At 43.2% G+C, this 16407-nt stretch overlaps 1 protein-coding gene and 1 non-coding gene across 6 annotated transcripts in view; both read left to right on the plus strand.

Moving 5' to 3' along the window:
• Positions 1-16407, plus strand: part of MACF1 (microtubule actin crosslinking factor 1) — a 343697-nt gene that overhangs the window by 110200 nt on the left and 217090 nt on the right. The window lies entirely within an intron of this gene.
• On the plus strand, positions 12108-12179 carry TRNAR-GCG (transfer RNA arginine (anticodon GCG)). The gene has a single exon. It is a non-coding gene; the product is annotated as a tRNA-Arg (tRNA).

Raw genomic sequence — 16407 nt, forward strand, 5'->3', positions numbered from 1 at the left:
GTAGGCTCAGCCAAATGATGTTGTTTGGATATATCAAACGGTTAGCTATATCAAATGCACTTTTGACTTAGGATCCCCCCCGCCCCCCACCCCCATCCCCGCAGTTTTTATTTGTTTGTTTTTGGCTGTGCCGGGTCTTCGTTGCTGTGTGGGCTTTCTTTAGCTGCAGCAAGTGGGGGCTGCTCTCTAGTTCTGGTGCATGGGCTTCTCATTGCGGTAGCTTCTCTTACTGCGGAGCGCAGGCTGTAGGTGCGAAGGCTACAGTAATTGCAACACATGAGCTCGGTAGCTGTGGCTCATGAGCTCTAGAGCAAGTAGCCCTGGTGCACAGGCTTAGCTGTTCTGTGGCACGTGGGGTCTTCCTGGATCAGTGACCGAACCCACATCTCCTGCATTGGCAGATGGATTCTTTACCACTGAGCCACCAGGGAAGCCTTGGCTTAGGATATTTTTACCCTATGCTGGGTTTATCAGGATGTAACTGCATCATAAAAATACCTGTATTTCCTCTTCTAGTTGTCAAGCTTGCTTATACTTAAGCTGTCTTCACCAGCCTAAAGAATTCTCTTTCCATTACCACATGCAATTAAATCTCCTAACTCCTTGTCATTTTAGCATTCCCTTTGGACAGTTAAAGTGTTTTTGCTTTGAAAATGTGGTGGTCATGTGTGTGTATAAAGAGGTGAAGGAAGGACAGCAGAAACATGGGGAAGGCGTTTTTGATTACTTTTCCTTAAGCTTTCCTTCACTATTTCTTCTAGGTGTTAGGAGTGCATCAGTGAGACACTGTTATATATGTACATGACTTTTATAGTCAGGTTCCCAAGTCAACATGTCTTCAGCAGATGCAAACGAGAACAGGAAGACACAGTTTCTGCTGAAGCCGTATAATACCTGTAAGACAGAATTTGGCCCTCACTTAGTACTTGGAATGTTACATAGTTTTCAGCACACCATGTCTACACTTGCATTCACATATATTATCTTCTTGTTTCCCAAACTTCCTGTTTTAGCTTACATCTTCATTTTTCCTCTCTGGGACTGCTGAAACAATCTATTTTACCTATTCTCTATATCCTCTAACCCCTCTGTCTTCTAACTGTAGCTAGAATGATCTTTCCAAACTACAGAGCTTTCTATGTCACTCTCCTGCTTAAAATCTATTAAAGCTTTCCTTCTGCTTTTAAAAGAAAGTTCAAACTTTTTAGCAGGAGATAAAAGGGTTTTCATGATCTGCCCATTGCCTGTTTCACTAGTTTTACTTCCTGTCTTGGCCTTATAAGCACTCAGTCCTGAAATACCATTTAAAACTTGTAGACATCTACCTGAAATGCCTGTATCTTCTTTTTAACTGGACAACTTAATACTTGTCCTTCAAGGTAAGTGGTTATCACTTGTGGAGAGCCCTCCTTGACTGGAATAAAAGTTCCTCTTCTGTGCTCCAGTAGCATTCTGTTAATACTTCTTATTCAAACCTGTGTTGTCATCTTTTCTAGCTTGGTTCTCTGCCCACTAGTTAGATTCTGTTAGACTGTAAGATCTTTAAGAAGAGGAACTCTTACTCATCTCAGTTTCTTAAATGTCTGTGACAGAATAGATGTCAGTGAATGTTACATGAACAAATAAATGAAAGAATTAAGATATCATTAGATTAAGCTGTAGTGGGAACCATGCCCGGTTCATTTGTATATATACAGGGCTTTGCTGAGCTTGATGTGAGGCCTGAGGTGGGTGCTTAGTATAGGATAACTGAACAGTATAGAGTTACCCTGTGCCTTAGCTTATTAATATACATATGGTGGTAGTCTAAACAGGAAAAGGGATTTATTTATATACTTGAGAAGAACTTTTAAACTTTTTGTTTGTGAAAGGACAGATTTCCCCCTTCAGTCTTGTTTTCTTTCTCTATAAAATGAAAGAGTTGACAATCCAATCTCTTAAGGTTTTTTCCATTTCCAGCATCCTACTAGAAGGAGCAGCTATAATTCCTGAATATGGACCATATGAAGTACAATCTAAAATTATACCATGAATTTTTTTTTTTTAAGCTGCTCCATTACACTATTGAGTCTCAAAGTGAAAGTGGAGAGTGAAAAAGTTGGCTTAAAGCTCAACATTCAAAAAACTAAGATCATGGCATCTGGTCCCATCACTTCATGGGAAATAGATGGGGAAACAGTGGAAACAGTGTCAGACTTTGTTTTTTTGGGCTCCAAGATCACTGCAGATGGTGACTGCAGCCATGAAATTAAAAGATGCTTACTCCTTGGAAGAAAAGTTATAACCAACCTAGATAGCATATTGAAAAGCAGAAACATTACTTTGCCAACAAAGGTCCGTCTAGTCAAGGCTATGGTTTTTCGAGGGGTCATGTATGGATGTGAGAGTTGGACTGTGAAGAAAGCTGAGTGCCAAAGAATTGATGCTTTTGAACTGTGGTGTTGGAAAAGACTCTTGAGAGTCCCTTGGACTGCAAGGAGATCCAACCAGTCCATTCTGAAGGAGATCAGCCCTGGGTGTTCTTTGGAAGGGATGATGCTAATGCTGAAACTCCAGTACTTTGGCCACCTCATGCAAAGAGTTGACTCACTGGAAAAGACTCTGACACTGGGAGGGGTTGGAGGCAGGAGGAGAAGGGGACGACAGAGGATGAGATGGCTGGATGGCATCACTGACTCAATGGATGTGAGTCTAGGTGAACTCCAGGAGTTGGTGATGGACAGGGAGGCCTGGTGTGCTGTGATTCATGGGGTCGCAAAGAGTCGGACACGACTGAGCGACTGAACTGAAACCTAAGTTATAAAATGACCAAACCCTGTGCATGAACTGTTGTCACTCCTCCAAAGATTGCTGTTCCTTTGGTTTTCTAGAACTTCAGCATAAGACTTAGACAGTCTCATGAAATTTTGTCCTGTGAGATTTAGTGCAGGTTTTTGAGATTGGTTTAAAATTTTTTTAGTACCTTTTAAGTACTTTTTTATAATTATTTTATTTTTTTGGCTGTGCTGGGTCTTTGTTGCTGCACATGGGCTTTCTCTAGTTGCGGTGAGCAGGTGCTACTCTTCATTGGGTTATACGGGCTTCTCATTGTGGTGGCTTTTTGGTTGCAGAGCACAGGCTGTAGGGCACATGTACTTCAGTAGCTGCAGCAAGTGAGCTCAGTAGTTGCAGCCTGGGGGCTCTCAAGCTTGGGCTCAGTAACCCTTAGCTTGTGGTGAGCAGGCTTAGTTGCTCTGTGGCGTGTGGTATTTTCCCAAATGAGATGTTGAACCCATGTCCCCTGCATTGGCAGGTGAATTCTTATCCACTGTACCACCAGGGAAGTCCAAGATTGCGTTGAATTTTGATTCTTCCTTTATGACTAGGCTGTGCTGCGTCCACTTGTATTATCTAACATTTTATTAGGGGCCTCCCTGATGGCTCAGATGGTAAAAAATCTGCCTGCAATGCTGTAGACTCCGGTTCGATCCCTAGGTTGGGAAGATCTCCTGGAGAAGGAAATGGCAACCCACACCAGTAGTCTTGCCTGGAAAATTCCATGGACAGAGGAGCCTGGCAAGCTACGGTCCATGGGGTCACAAAGGGTCAGACATATAATGGATATGCAGATATTTAAACAAATGGTCAAATACCTAATATATCTTTGCTGAGATAACTAAAGCATTAGGTGTTTTAATCAAGATGTAGTCTTTCTCTTTTTCTTTCCTTAGTTATTTTTTTCTAGGTTGTGCAGTGTGTGGGAAGACCAGTGAACTTGGAGTCAGAACATCTGGGTTCTAAATCCTAGCTTTTGTGCTTCCTACTATTATGTGATATTAGACAGTCACTTAATTCCTCTGGACTTGAAACCTCTAATTGGCATGAGAAGAAAAAAGACTGAAGTCTCCAGTGTTCTGCAATTCTGACAGTGTGATAATCTGGGCCACACTTGGATATAGCATGGAAGTGTCACTGAGAACTTATTGAGAGTCTGGAGTTAAACTGCCTGTATTTTCCTCCTGTCTCTGCCCTGCTGGCAGAGTGACAGTAATCTATATGGGCCTCTATTTCCTCATTCGTAAAATGGGGCTTATAATACTTCATGATTGCTTTGAGTTAGTTCTTAGAATATATTCTACACATGGTAAGGACTGTATAATTGTTTGCTGCCATTATTATACTTAAAATACCAAAGTGAAGTAAGTGAATATGTAATAAGTGAATAAGTAAGTGATATCAGTGAAGACGTTGCAGTTTCATGTAGGCTCCTGGGACAAAATATAAATGTTTGTTTTTACAGTTGGGAATTTAAAAATATGGTAGAAGCCAATGTGGAAATGTATAAAAAGTTGGTGACCTATTACGAATCATTGTCACACACATTAAAAGGAAAGACTCTGCTTTATTATCCTCAATACTGGGTGATTTTGATGTTTTGGGAAATAAATGAATAGCTTCAGTTTTCTGTGCTAGTAAGAAAGCCAGTAGCTGTAAATTCTCAAATAACTTCTAGCCACGGAAATATTGGCTTGAATCTCCTTCTTCCATTCAACATTTTAACGAATCTTCAGGGAGCAGCCAGATTCACCTTTTCCTGCCTCTCACATCTGGTGAGCTATGAAATGGCTAAACATTGGGCTAAAAAGGAAAAGGAATGACCTGGGTAATCATTATACCAGCTGATTTTCTCCGGGAATTAAGAGCTGACTGTCTCCATCAGGGTCCTGTCTTTTCTGTCAGCAGTGGATTCCGTTTTGAGGCTCAGAACCTTCTGGGATCCTGAAGGGAAGGCTTGTCTCCTGTTGGCTGGACTGACTTTGCCCCCACAGCTTTCTCTTACTTTCCACAGTCTCTAGTACGTTCTTCTGCCTAGATACCAGGGGAGTGAGAAAAAGGCAGGCTTTGGTTCACCTTCCCAAGAGAACTGTTGGGATTAAATGAAATGCTATTTGTTTTTAGCGCATTGCATGTGAACTAACAGTTACAGTAGATGCTCAATTAATTTCAGCTTGGATTATTGAGTGCCTTCTAAATGTGTTAGGGACTGGGCTATGAAAACTAAGACAGCCCGTGTACTGAAGGAATTTAAATCTGATAAAGGAAAAGGTTACTAAATATGAATCAGGAAATCTTTGTTCCCTTTTCTTCTCTCTTCCCTATTTCTTACGCTTTTCTTTCCCTAGTACGAGGTATTTTCTAGGAGAACCCTTCCTTCACGACTAAGAAGACTCTAATAAGAGGAACAAACTGAGTAGAGTTGTCACAGGTTATTGGGGTGACTGGGAGCTTAGTCAAGGTGGGATAAAGTCAGCTGTGAGTCCTGTTATTAGTAAGTAGTAACAGGATTATTGCTAGTTTGCAGGTGGGAGGGATGCCCTGTAGAGGGTAAGGAAGCTGTCAGGGAACTGAGGCAGGTCACAGGGCTTGTTTATCCTGAGTGACCTGCTTGGTAAACTTGTTTACTTTTTATTTCCCACTTGCAGTTTCTCGGGCTAACCTCTGGAAACTTGCTTTTCTGGGTGCTGGCCCTCCCTCCCTGTCTTCAGGAACAGGATTGGAAGTAGCATTAGCCTGAAGAAGTTGTTCTATTTAGGGAGCCAGAGCGGAGGGCCAGCGATTAGGCCCTTATCTGCAGTGGGGCCTTCTGAGTGGTGTGGGGACAGATCGGAGCGTCTGTCCTGACAGTGACAGAGGCTCGGTTTTTTCTGTGTCCTGGTTGGGTCAGAATTGTGAAGAAGCAGTGATGGGCCGGGCCATCTGAATGAAAAAGCCCTTCATTGTATTCCTTCGACATTCCAGTGTCTGGCACAATTAGCCAAGATTCGGAAAACAAGTTGGACAAACAAGCAAGCAGCCTTCCTCTGAAGGATAAAGGATTCCTGGCACGGCTGAGTCAAGTGCGTTGACTGCAGAGACAAATGGGAGGGTCTGGGAAGAGGTAGGGGACTTTGGGGTGACATTCCTGGATGGAGGAGGGGAAAGAACGGAGCGGCAAGCCAACAGTACTTTCGACACTGATGAGATCTGCTATTCTAGATCTACCTAGAGGCTGGCTGAGGCCGGGCTCACTCTGTAAAGTCGGTGGAATCACTGGGGAGAGACGCTGACTCTGGGCAGCTGGAAGTTGGGACATGAAGCTCCCTTCAGAATCTAGGAATCTGTTGGCAACAAACAGCGTATAGTCTTGCTTTGTGGTGGTCTCTCCCACTGCGGGGGCTTTTCAGTCGGTTAACACTTTATACAGACATTTGGCCTGAGAAGAGTCAAGCCCTAGGAACAGGCTGGGCACTGGGTACCCTGTGTTTGACTTGGCAGTAAGCCACTTTACCTCCCTGCCCTCCTGCAACTGTCTCAGATTCATGGGGTCATAAGCTTCTGCTCTGAAAGAGGGGAGTAACTCAGAGACTGGCTTTTGCCTAACCAGGCTTACTTCACTTACAAATGCAGTTGGACTTCTTTCCACCCGAAGTGCCCACCTCGCCTGCTGCCGTTGGTCTGCAAACACTGAGCTGGTGCCGCTTTTGAATAGGATGCCTTTTGCATGAAGACCTGGACCCAGTTTGGAAGTGCCCCAGGGAGGAGCTTCCTCTCTGACCTCAAGGGGAGGGAGGAGGTCAGTAGGAAGTGGTGGGTGGAGCCACTTCTCCGAACTTCTGCTGTCTCTGTTCATTGCACGGCCCTTTGGCTGGCTGTCTCTGTTCACTTCGCAGCCTTTTTTAAGGAGCTGCAGGGGGTGCACAGGCCCCTAGCTGGAGGTTCTTTGGGACACCTTCCTTCTAGGCAGGGTCAGCAGACGCTGGCGACATGTGGCCCAGTTACCAAGATGAGCACGAGTTCAACACCCACCTGGTTTGCCGCATGTGCTGTATGGGTTAGTATGTGAAGTTTCTTTTTTCCTTGCCTGGGCCTGAGGGTCCCAAATAGTCTTTACTCTCACTGACTCACAGGAACGCAGGAACTCAGAAGCCTTAGAGGCATTTACAGCCTTTGGGCTTGTTAAAACGTGCAGTGGGAGAGACCATTGGTTCCCGACTTCCTGGGGAACTTCTTAAAGTTGTAGTGACTGGCAGTTAAGAGCCTAAACTTTGGGTGTGGGACTTTTTTATAGAGACTGAATTCATGCTCACGCTTCTGTCTGAGTCAGGAAACCACTTTTAAGTTATGTTCTGAAAGTCCAGGGCATATTTTTAGGAGAAGTTGATTGGTTACAGAGTCTACCTTGGAGCAGACAGGATTGTGGGAGGAGAGGAGGGTGGAGTCATCGCCCAGGTTTCCTCTTTGGGGCTGATTGCTAATTCTTCTGCACTTATTTACTCTCTTGCCAGCTGTGAGGAGGGAAAAAGGCTTGAAGGTGTTCTGGGGATGGGAACCTCAAGAAGATTTGAAGGCTAGGAAGAGTCTTGTTGCTTAGATCTCTTGATAAAGGAGAAGAGTTTGTTTAAATAATGTTCTGTGACCTTGAGCAAGTGGCCTAGCCTTTTTGGCCACAGATTTTCTTGGCTTCCAAACTGTAGGGTATATAGACTGGTGTTGGAGGCATCATCATCAATTCCCAGTAAAATGGATAAGATGAGGAAAATATAGTGTGTGCTTTTCATCACTTACTTAAAGAACTGTTCTTTATTCTGAAATTGCTATTTTTACTTTTTTGATGTTAAAATGTCCATTATTTTATGAAAGAATTATTGTCAGGTGGTAGTTTGTTTTTAGATAACTTTACTTAGCAAAATAAAAAGTTGACAACTTTATGTTAGGTTTTCTGATTTATTTTGGAACATTTACTCATTTACTGTGAAATCTAAGTTTAGGAACTACTGGATTGATAATACTACTAATGTCTTTTGGTTTTGTACTCTTAGTCTCTAAAGCAAAACAAAATTGTGACCCAAATGAGCAGATTTCTCACTAAATTTGAGATTGCCGGTTGTTTGATCAAGAGGAGATCTCAGAAAGGGAACAGAATCAGGGTTCTGATCCTGTCTCTTGACTGACGGACTGGCAGACACTTTACTGTCTGAGCCCCCAGGGAAGCCTGCTGATAGACCAGTACTGCCGAATTAAGTGCTTTCTCAGAAATAAAGGTGGTGCTATAAGAATGGTTGTGGCACAGGAATAGCAGTTTTAGTCAGTTATTGTCATGGAGTCTAGCTTTTTATCTTTCTGGTATCGCTGAGATTTCCTCTGAGATCTAGAGGAAAGACTCTTTTACCTCTGAAAATGCTTAGTGATATGAGGGCCCCTTTTCTGTAATCAACAGAAAAATATAAGGAAGGCTAGAATCTTAACTGAAATTTTCAGGGCAAAAACATTGTTCTCCCAGCTCATCCACCTCCGTTTAATCCCCTGGCGGCAGTGTGACCTAACAGTTAAGAAAGTGGACTCTGGCCTCACTGTCTGCATGGGGCTCCTACTCTACCCCCTCACTTTCTGCTTAACTTTCTCTGCCTCAGCTTCCTCATTTACTAAAAGATTAAAATAGGCCCTAACTCATACAGTCATTACGAAGAGTATATGTACTGGTGCCAAGCCCCGTGCAAGTGCCTCTGCTGATTTTGATATGTTTGGTTTACAGATTGGTATTGGGAAACCGTTGACCTAGTCCAGACTCCTCACTTTATAGATGAGACTCGGGCTCACAGAGGGGAGATGAGTATCCTGCAAAGTAAGCCATAGAGTGGCAGCTGGGAAATCCAAGTTATAGGCCTGATTCTGCCCCTCTGTAACCTTATCTAAACCCAAACCTGGGCTTCAGTTTAATCATCTTTAAGATGATTTTTTGAGGATTCTTAACCCCTGTATTCCTTCGTTTATTTATTTTTGGGTGTGCTGGGTCTTCGCTGCTGCGAATGGGCTTTCTCAAGTTGCAGCAAGTGGAGGCCACTCTCTAGTTGTGGTACTTGGGCTGCTCATTGTGGTGACTTGTCTTGTCGTGGAGCACTGGCTCTAAAGCATGTGGGATTCTGTAATTGTGGCTTGTTTGCCCGTGGAATGTGGAATCTTTCTGAACCAGGGATCAAACCCATGTCCTCTGAATTGGCAGGTGGATTCCGAACCACCGGACCACCAAAGAAGTCCAAACCCTGTATCTCTTTGAAACTGTGAAGTATTTTATTTTTTCTGAGTGTGGTGCTCCATTAAAGACTCTAGAAGCTATTATGCTTTTCTCATTCTTCCATTCTCCTTTTAAGCCTTTCCTTTCATCTCTGTGACTCTTTTCTTTTGCCACCAGGCTTAGTCCTGGCTTGTTTCTTTACCTAACTTTTGCCTTTCTGCCTTGTACTCTCTGATTCCCAGTAGCACAAAGAATTATCAGTAACAAAGTTCGGATTTTCCTAAGAAACAACATGAAAATTTTAATTTTCCCCTGAAGTCTCTAGTTATCACTTCCCTAAATTCCCAAGTCCCACCCAGTCCTCACTGAGACATTCTGAGTCTTCACCAACCTTTGGTGACTGATACCTTTCATGTATCCCTAGTGTAGTTATAGTTTGCACCTCGCCTCTTCCCTTCATTATATAGGACTGTGTAGTGTTGCCTTCTAATAATTTCACAGTGGTGGTAGAGTTTGGTAGTTAAAAGTCCATTTTAGACTTGGATTTGAATTTCACTTCTATTACTCACTAACCATGTGACATCAGGCAAATTTTTATTAAGTGTCCCTGAACCTCAATTTGAACTATGAAATGAAGATAAATAATATGTGCTTGATAGAATTGTGAAGATTAAGTCAAATACTAAATGAGACAGGCCTTGTACAGTGCCTGACAGAGGATAGATACAATAAATATCCAAGTCATTCTTACCTCCCAAAGTTGACTTGCATACTTCTAGGGAAAGGAATCATTATATAAGGCTGGTGCCATTCTGTATTACTGCTAAGCATATTTTAATCGCTTGATCTTCATTTTAGCCCATTTTCTTTGAGTTCATATTAAGTGGTGTGAAGTTTCCTCTGTCTAGATGTGGCAGGAAGAAATCAGAAAAGCTGTGACTGTGGAAAGGGCATCCAAATGGAGATCTCTGCTCCCTGCTGTAAAGTCTTCAATTATCATTTGAGAATATGTCTTAGTCTGATCATAAAGTATCCATATAGATGTAACGGCACATAGTGGGCTCTCACATAGTATATATTGTTAAATGAATGAGTATTCTCAAGTGCTTACTGTTGTCCTAAATGTTGGCTATTTAAAGAAATCTTAAAACATAATTCTTGACTCCAAGGGGCTAAAGTTCAGATAGAGAAATGGGATTTGCGTGTAAAGATGTCTAGCAGTGGATTTTGTACACTTGGTGCCAAGTAAATTAAACAAACACAGGCATCCAGAGGTGGCTGGGATAGCCAGAAAGGTTTAAAGGAAGAAATGAGACTTCAGCTGGACCTTGTGAGTAGGCTCTAAATCAGAGGGTAGATATTCCACCAGGGGGAAATGGATGAACAAAGGCAAGAATGTGCATGGTATGTTTGGAAACTGAGATCAGAATGGTTGCAGTAGAGAGTCTGAAGATAAAGTTGGAAGAGTAGATAGATTGTAAATTCCTTCAGGTCAGTGACCATGTCTTATCTTTATTTCTCCCAATCACCTAACATATAGTAAGTAAAAACTGGAATTGTATTTCAGAGGGGTGTAACGGACAACAGAAACAAAGGACGTAGACTTGAGCCTATGGTCTTCTGAGAGCTACTAAAGGATTTTGAATAAAGGGGTAGTATGAGCAAAGTGGTGATTTAGGAAAACTTGAAATAGGCTAGCTGTTCTACTTGCTGCAGCCTCAGCTATCAACTGTTAGCATCAAATCTGTATCCTTAGTTCTGCCTGCTCTTCTGAACTGTAGATCTAAGGTTCCAACTGTCTGCAAGAAGGGTCTGCTGACACCTCATGTTTCTTGTGCTTTGTTGTTGTTCCCAGTTAGTTGCTCAGTCGTGTCTGAATCTTTGCGACCCCATGGACTGCAGCATGCCAGGCTTCCCTGTCCTCCACCATCTTCCGGAGCTTGCTCACTCATGTCCTTCAAGTCAGTGATGCCATCCTACCATCTCATCTTCTGTCATCCCCTTCTCCTCTTTCAATCTTTCCCAGCATCAGGGTCTTTTCAAATGAATCAGCTCTTTGCATCAGGTGGCCAAAGTTTTGGAGCTTTTGTTTCAGCATCAATCCTTCCAATGAATATTTAGGACTGATTTCCTTTAGGATTGACTAGTTTGATCTCCTTGCTGTCCAAGGGACTCTTAAGAGCAACACCACAGTTCAAAAGCATCAATTCTTCGGTGTTCAGCTTTCTTTATGGTCCAACTCTCACATCCATACATGACAGCTGGAAAAACCATAGCTTTGACTATATGGGCCTTTGTTGGCAAAGTAGTGTTTCTGCTTTTTAATATGCTGTCTAGGTTGGTCATAGCTTTTCTTCCAAGGAGCAAGCATCTTTTAATTTCATGGCTACAGTCACCATCTGCAGTGATTTTGGAGCCCAAGAAAATAAACTGTCACTTTTTTCCTTCGTTTCCATATCTATTTGCCATGGAGTGATGGGACCGGATGCCATGATCTTAGTTTTTTGAATGTTAAGTTTTAAGCCAGCTTTTTCACTCCCTTTCACCTTCATCAAGAGGCTCTTAAGTTCCTCTTCACTTCCTACCATAAGGGCGGTATCATCTGCATATCTGAGGTTATTGATATTTCTCCTGGCAGTCTTGACTCCTGCTTGTGCTTCATCCAGTCTGGTGTTTCTCATGATATACTCTGCGTATAAGTTAAATAAGCAGGGTGGCAATGTACAGCCTTGATGTACTCCTTTCCTGATTGGAACCAGTCTGTTGTTCCATGTCCAGTTCTAACCATTGCTTCTTGACCTGCATACAGGTTTTGCAGGAGGCAGGTCAGGTGGTCTGGTATTCTCATCTCTTTAAGAATTTTTAGCAGTTACTTTACCCAACCCAATCTGTGCCTTCTGTTTTCCTTATCTCAAGGTACCACTCCTCCCAGTTGCTGTGACTAGAAACTTCACGATTATCTTCCACTGTCCCTTTCTTTAACAGCTAGTCAGTAGCTAAAGGCTGTTGTTTATTCCTCTGCCTTGTGTGGGGGTCTGCCTGCCTTTTTGTATTCCCACTACCTCAGCACTGGGCTTCCCTGGTGGCTCAGAGGTTAAAGTGTCTGCCTGCGATGCAGGAGACCTGGGTTCGATCCCTGGGTTGGGAAGCTTCCCTGGAGAAGGAAATGGCAACCCACTCCAGTATTCTTGCCTGGAGAATCCCATGGGTGGAGGAGCCTGGTGGGCTACAGTCCAGGGGGTCGCAAAGAGTCGGACACGGCTGAGCGACTTCACTTTCACTTTCACCTCAGCACTACTCATGCTGTGGGTTCTCTCTTGGTCTGTTGCACACAGTAGGCCTCTAGTTGCTTCTGCCTCTTAGTGTTTCTCTGCTGCAGTCTGGTCTTCAGTCCAATGCCAGGCTAATCTTTCCAGAGCAGTCTGGTTCAGAAAATTTCAGTGGTATCCTTTATCTACTGAAAGTATTAATGTGCTCCTTATTCCAGCTCTGGAGTGGTGTGATCTCAGGTCACCTTGCTAGCTTCCATGGTATGCAGCCACACCATGCCCTCCAGCATATCCTGTGTACCCACACGTCTGCAAGTCACTGCTGAAGCTTATTCTTTGGAATTCCTTAACCTCTTTTGGGGCTGCCAAAATCATACTTGTCATCCCAGGTTTACTTCAAATACCACGCCTTTCATGAACTCTTCTCCTATCTCTGTCAGAATTAATCAACTCTGTTTATCCACACAATTTTGTGCAGCTTGTATCTGGTATCTGTTTGCTTGGTGTTATTGTTAATTATTTATTTATTAATGCATATTGGTCTCTGCCACTAGGTTGACCTCATGTGGTCAGGGGACAGGCTGATCCCAGCTTTCTACATATTTATTTCCCTTTTTTGTCAGCTCACGTGTCTCAGTTTTAGAATTCCAGGTGGTTGGTGCTTCTTGGGCTTCTTGAACCACTTGTAATTTTTCTGTGGCCCTCAGGAAAATAAGCAGAGGCTTTTCTCTCATTTGTTTTTTTCATGATTCACGATGCACTGGGGCTATTGTAGGCTATGTTGGAGCAGAACACAGAACTTTGTGCCTCAAATGCAGGCTTTCATTTCTGACCTATCCTCAAGTTGTTCTGAGTACAACAGGACAGATGGATAAGCAAACTATGATACCTTGTAATAAGCACAAGAGGGAGATGACCTCAACTCATGTGTGTAAGGGATGGAGGAGGTGATAGTTAAGTTGAAGGCTGAAGAATGAATAGTTGGGGAAGCCCGGAGCTGTCTTTCACACAGAGAGAAGAGTAAATGCAAAGCCTGGAGGGTATGAGAGCACATGCCTCATTTGGGGACAGTTGTACATTCACAACAAAGGTCCATCTCATCAAGGCTATGGTTTTTCCAGTAGTCGTGTATGGATGTGAGAGTTGGACTATAAAGAAAGCCAAGTGCTGAAGAATTGATGCTTTTGAACTGTGGTGTTGGAGAAGATTCTTGAGAGTCCCTTGGACTGCAAGGAGATCAAACCAGTCCATCCTAAAGGAAGTCAGTCCTGAATATCATTGGAAGGATGGATGCTGAAGCTGAAACTCCAATATTTTGGCCGCCTGATGCGAAGAGCTGACTCATTTGAAAAGACCCTGATGCTGAGAAAGACTGAAGGCAGGAGGAGAAGGGGACGACAGAGGATGAGATGGTTGGATGGCATCACTGACTCAATGGACATGAGTTTGAGTAAGCTCTGGGAGTTGGTGATGGACAGGGAGGCCTGGCATGCTGCAGTCCATGGGGTCATGAAGAGTTGAACATGACTGAGCGACTACACAGAACTATACATTCACCAAAGCTGGAAATTAGAGTTTTTATGAAAGGTTGGAGAGGGAAAAGTGGCTACATCATAAGAGGTCTTAGATCTCAAGCTAAAAAGTTTAAATGTTATCCTGAATGCAGGTATCAGGCTTTACAATCCAGTAGAGCTGGGTTTGGAGTTACCTTGTGATCTTGGGCAAGCCTCTGTGGGCTTTATCTTTCCAGTAAAATAATGCCTTTCATGGTTGAAGCTTCCCTGGTGGCTCAGAGGTTAAAGCATCTACCTGCAATGCAGGAGACCCAGGTTTGACCCCTAGGTTGGGAAGATCCCCTGGAGGAGGAAATGGCAACCCACTCCAGTATTCTCACCTGGAGATTCATGGACGGAGGAGCCCGGTAGGCTACAGTTCATGGGGTCACAAAGAGTCAGACACGACTGAGCAACTTCACGTTCACTTTCACAGGGTTGTTGAGTACTGGGAACAATAAATGTGAGATACTTGACATATAAGTAGATTGTCGATAAATGTTAGCTGTTTTATTATTAGGAGGATAAAATAAGTCACTGAAGGATTTTAACGCGACAGTAAGATCATCATTCTTGTGAAAAAGGTTGCTGGCAGCCTTGAGGAGGAGCTGCCTTAGTCCGTTTGTTATTGAGTTACTAAGTCGTGTCTGACTCTTTGCTACCCCGTGGACTGTATAGCCTGCCAGGCTCCTCTGTCCATGGAATTCTCCAGGTAAGAATTCTCCAGGGGCTCTTCCTGATCCAGGGATCAAACAGATTTGGTACTGCTGAGCTACCTTTGGGCTGCTGTAACAAAACTGTAGACTCAGTGGCGTAAACAGCAGACACTGATTTTTCGCTGTTCTGGAGGTGGGTCAGTCATGGTCAAGGCGCCTACTGATTTGTTGTCTTGTAAGGACCTCTCCCTGGTTCCTAGACAGCTGGCTGACTTCTCACTGCACCTTCATGATGGAGTGGGCATGAAAGAGCTCTGGGGTCCCTTTTGTAAGGACACTAATTCCATCTATAGAGCTCCACCCTTATGACCTAATCACTTCCCCAAGGCTTCACCTTCTAATTCTGTCATATCACACTGGGAGTATGATTTCAGGGTATGAATTTTAGGAGGGCATAGACATTCAGACCACAACAAATGGATTATATATAGCAGGGAAACCTATTAGAAGCAGGGAGAGAGATAAGAGTTCATTTTTAGGCAAGTTGAGCTTGAAATGAGCATGAAAGTTTTAGGAGTCAGTTGGACATATGAGAATGGTATTTAGGATAAAGTACTGAACTGAAGATAATGAATTTGGGAATTGTCTGTGTATAGGTTACAGTTGAAACCATGGGTAGAGCAAATCATTTTGGGAGAATGTAAAGAACAACTCTTATTTATTTTTTTGAAAGTCTATAGGTTTTTTGTTTTGTTTTGTTTTCAGCCCATAATATACATAACACCAGAAATTTTGCCTCCAATTTCAGCTGGCTTATGACCCCACCCCCTCCAAACCCACTTATGGACCTTTAGGCCCATGGATATCTTAAGAAGCTGTAATATGGAATGAAAAGGAAAGAGGGCTAAGGATGAGTGAACATTTAAGGAGTGAGCAAAAGAGGAGTAATCAAAGGGGAAGGAGGGAAACCAGGGCAGAATGGAGTCTTAGATCCAAGAGGGAGAGGGGGTTTAAAAGGTAAAGGAAAGGTCAGCATTGTCTTCTGGGTTGGCAGGTAGGTGACTGTGCGCAGAGCAGTTTCCATGAATTTGTGGGGCTGGAAGCCAGGTCACGTGGTGAAGCAGGGGGATGAGAAAGTGGAAATGGTGAGCACTGTCTTCACACTTGTTCATGTAGCCGAGAAGAGTAGGTAAAGGTATACAAGCTAGGCAGGGATGGTTGGAATAAGCTTCTCAAGGAGAAGGGAAGACGTAGGATCCACACTTCAGGGGGACGGACTTAGGTAGCAAGGAGGGACTCTGCCAGTGACACTAAAATTAAGAAAGTTAGGGTAGGTATTGGTAGCTTGGTGTCTTAATAAAGTTGGACATGAGTATTCAACCTTTCTAACTGAGTAACCCTCACATGACTAGTTGGTGCCTCCGTAAGTTCAGTCTAAGAATTTCCCAGGAGGCTGTTGGGTTCTTTGTTGTCAGTTCATAGCCTTTGGTGGAGCTGAATTTACAAGAAGCTTTTAAAAGTAACATCACCTTTGGTCTGATTGACTGTTTTCTTCTCATATAAATATATCTTCTTAAACTTTTATCTCCAGTGTTAGGTAGAAAGATCTTTGCTGGGCCTGGAATTAAATGAAGGAATTGTGTGTGGGGAATCAAACCTAAAACTTATTAGAAACTTTTGAAGTCTGAGCTGTTTGGAGTGTTCTGAAGGTCTATGTAATCGAGTTGTTTGACTTCCCTAATGAATTTCCTTGCTGAAATATTAAGATGTTAAATTCCAGGCACTGCGGTATTGGTGTCCTCTTATCCTAATGCTTAAGTCAGGAGAGAATGTTCATGTAATTGTTTGGTCTGCAACATAGTATCCTAAGAAAGAATCCTTCAGCTTTGGGGCAAGGT

This window comes from Ovis canadensis, chromosome 1, assembly GCF_042477335.2.
Source record: "Ovis canadensis isolate MfBH-ARS-UI-01 breed Bighorn chromosome 1, ARS-UI_OviCan_v2, whole genome shotgun sequence".
Taxonomy (NCBI): Eukaryota; Metazoa; Chordata; class Mammalia; order Artiodactyla; family Bovidae; genus Ovis; species Ovis canadensis.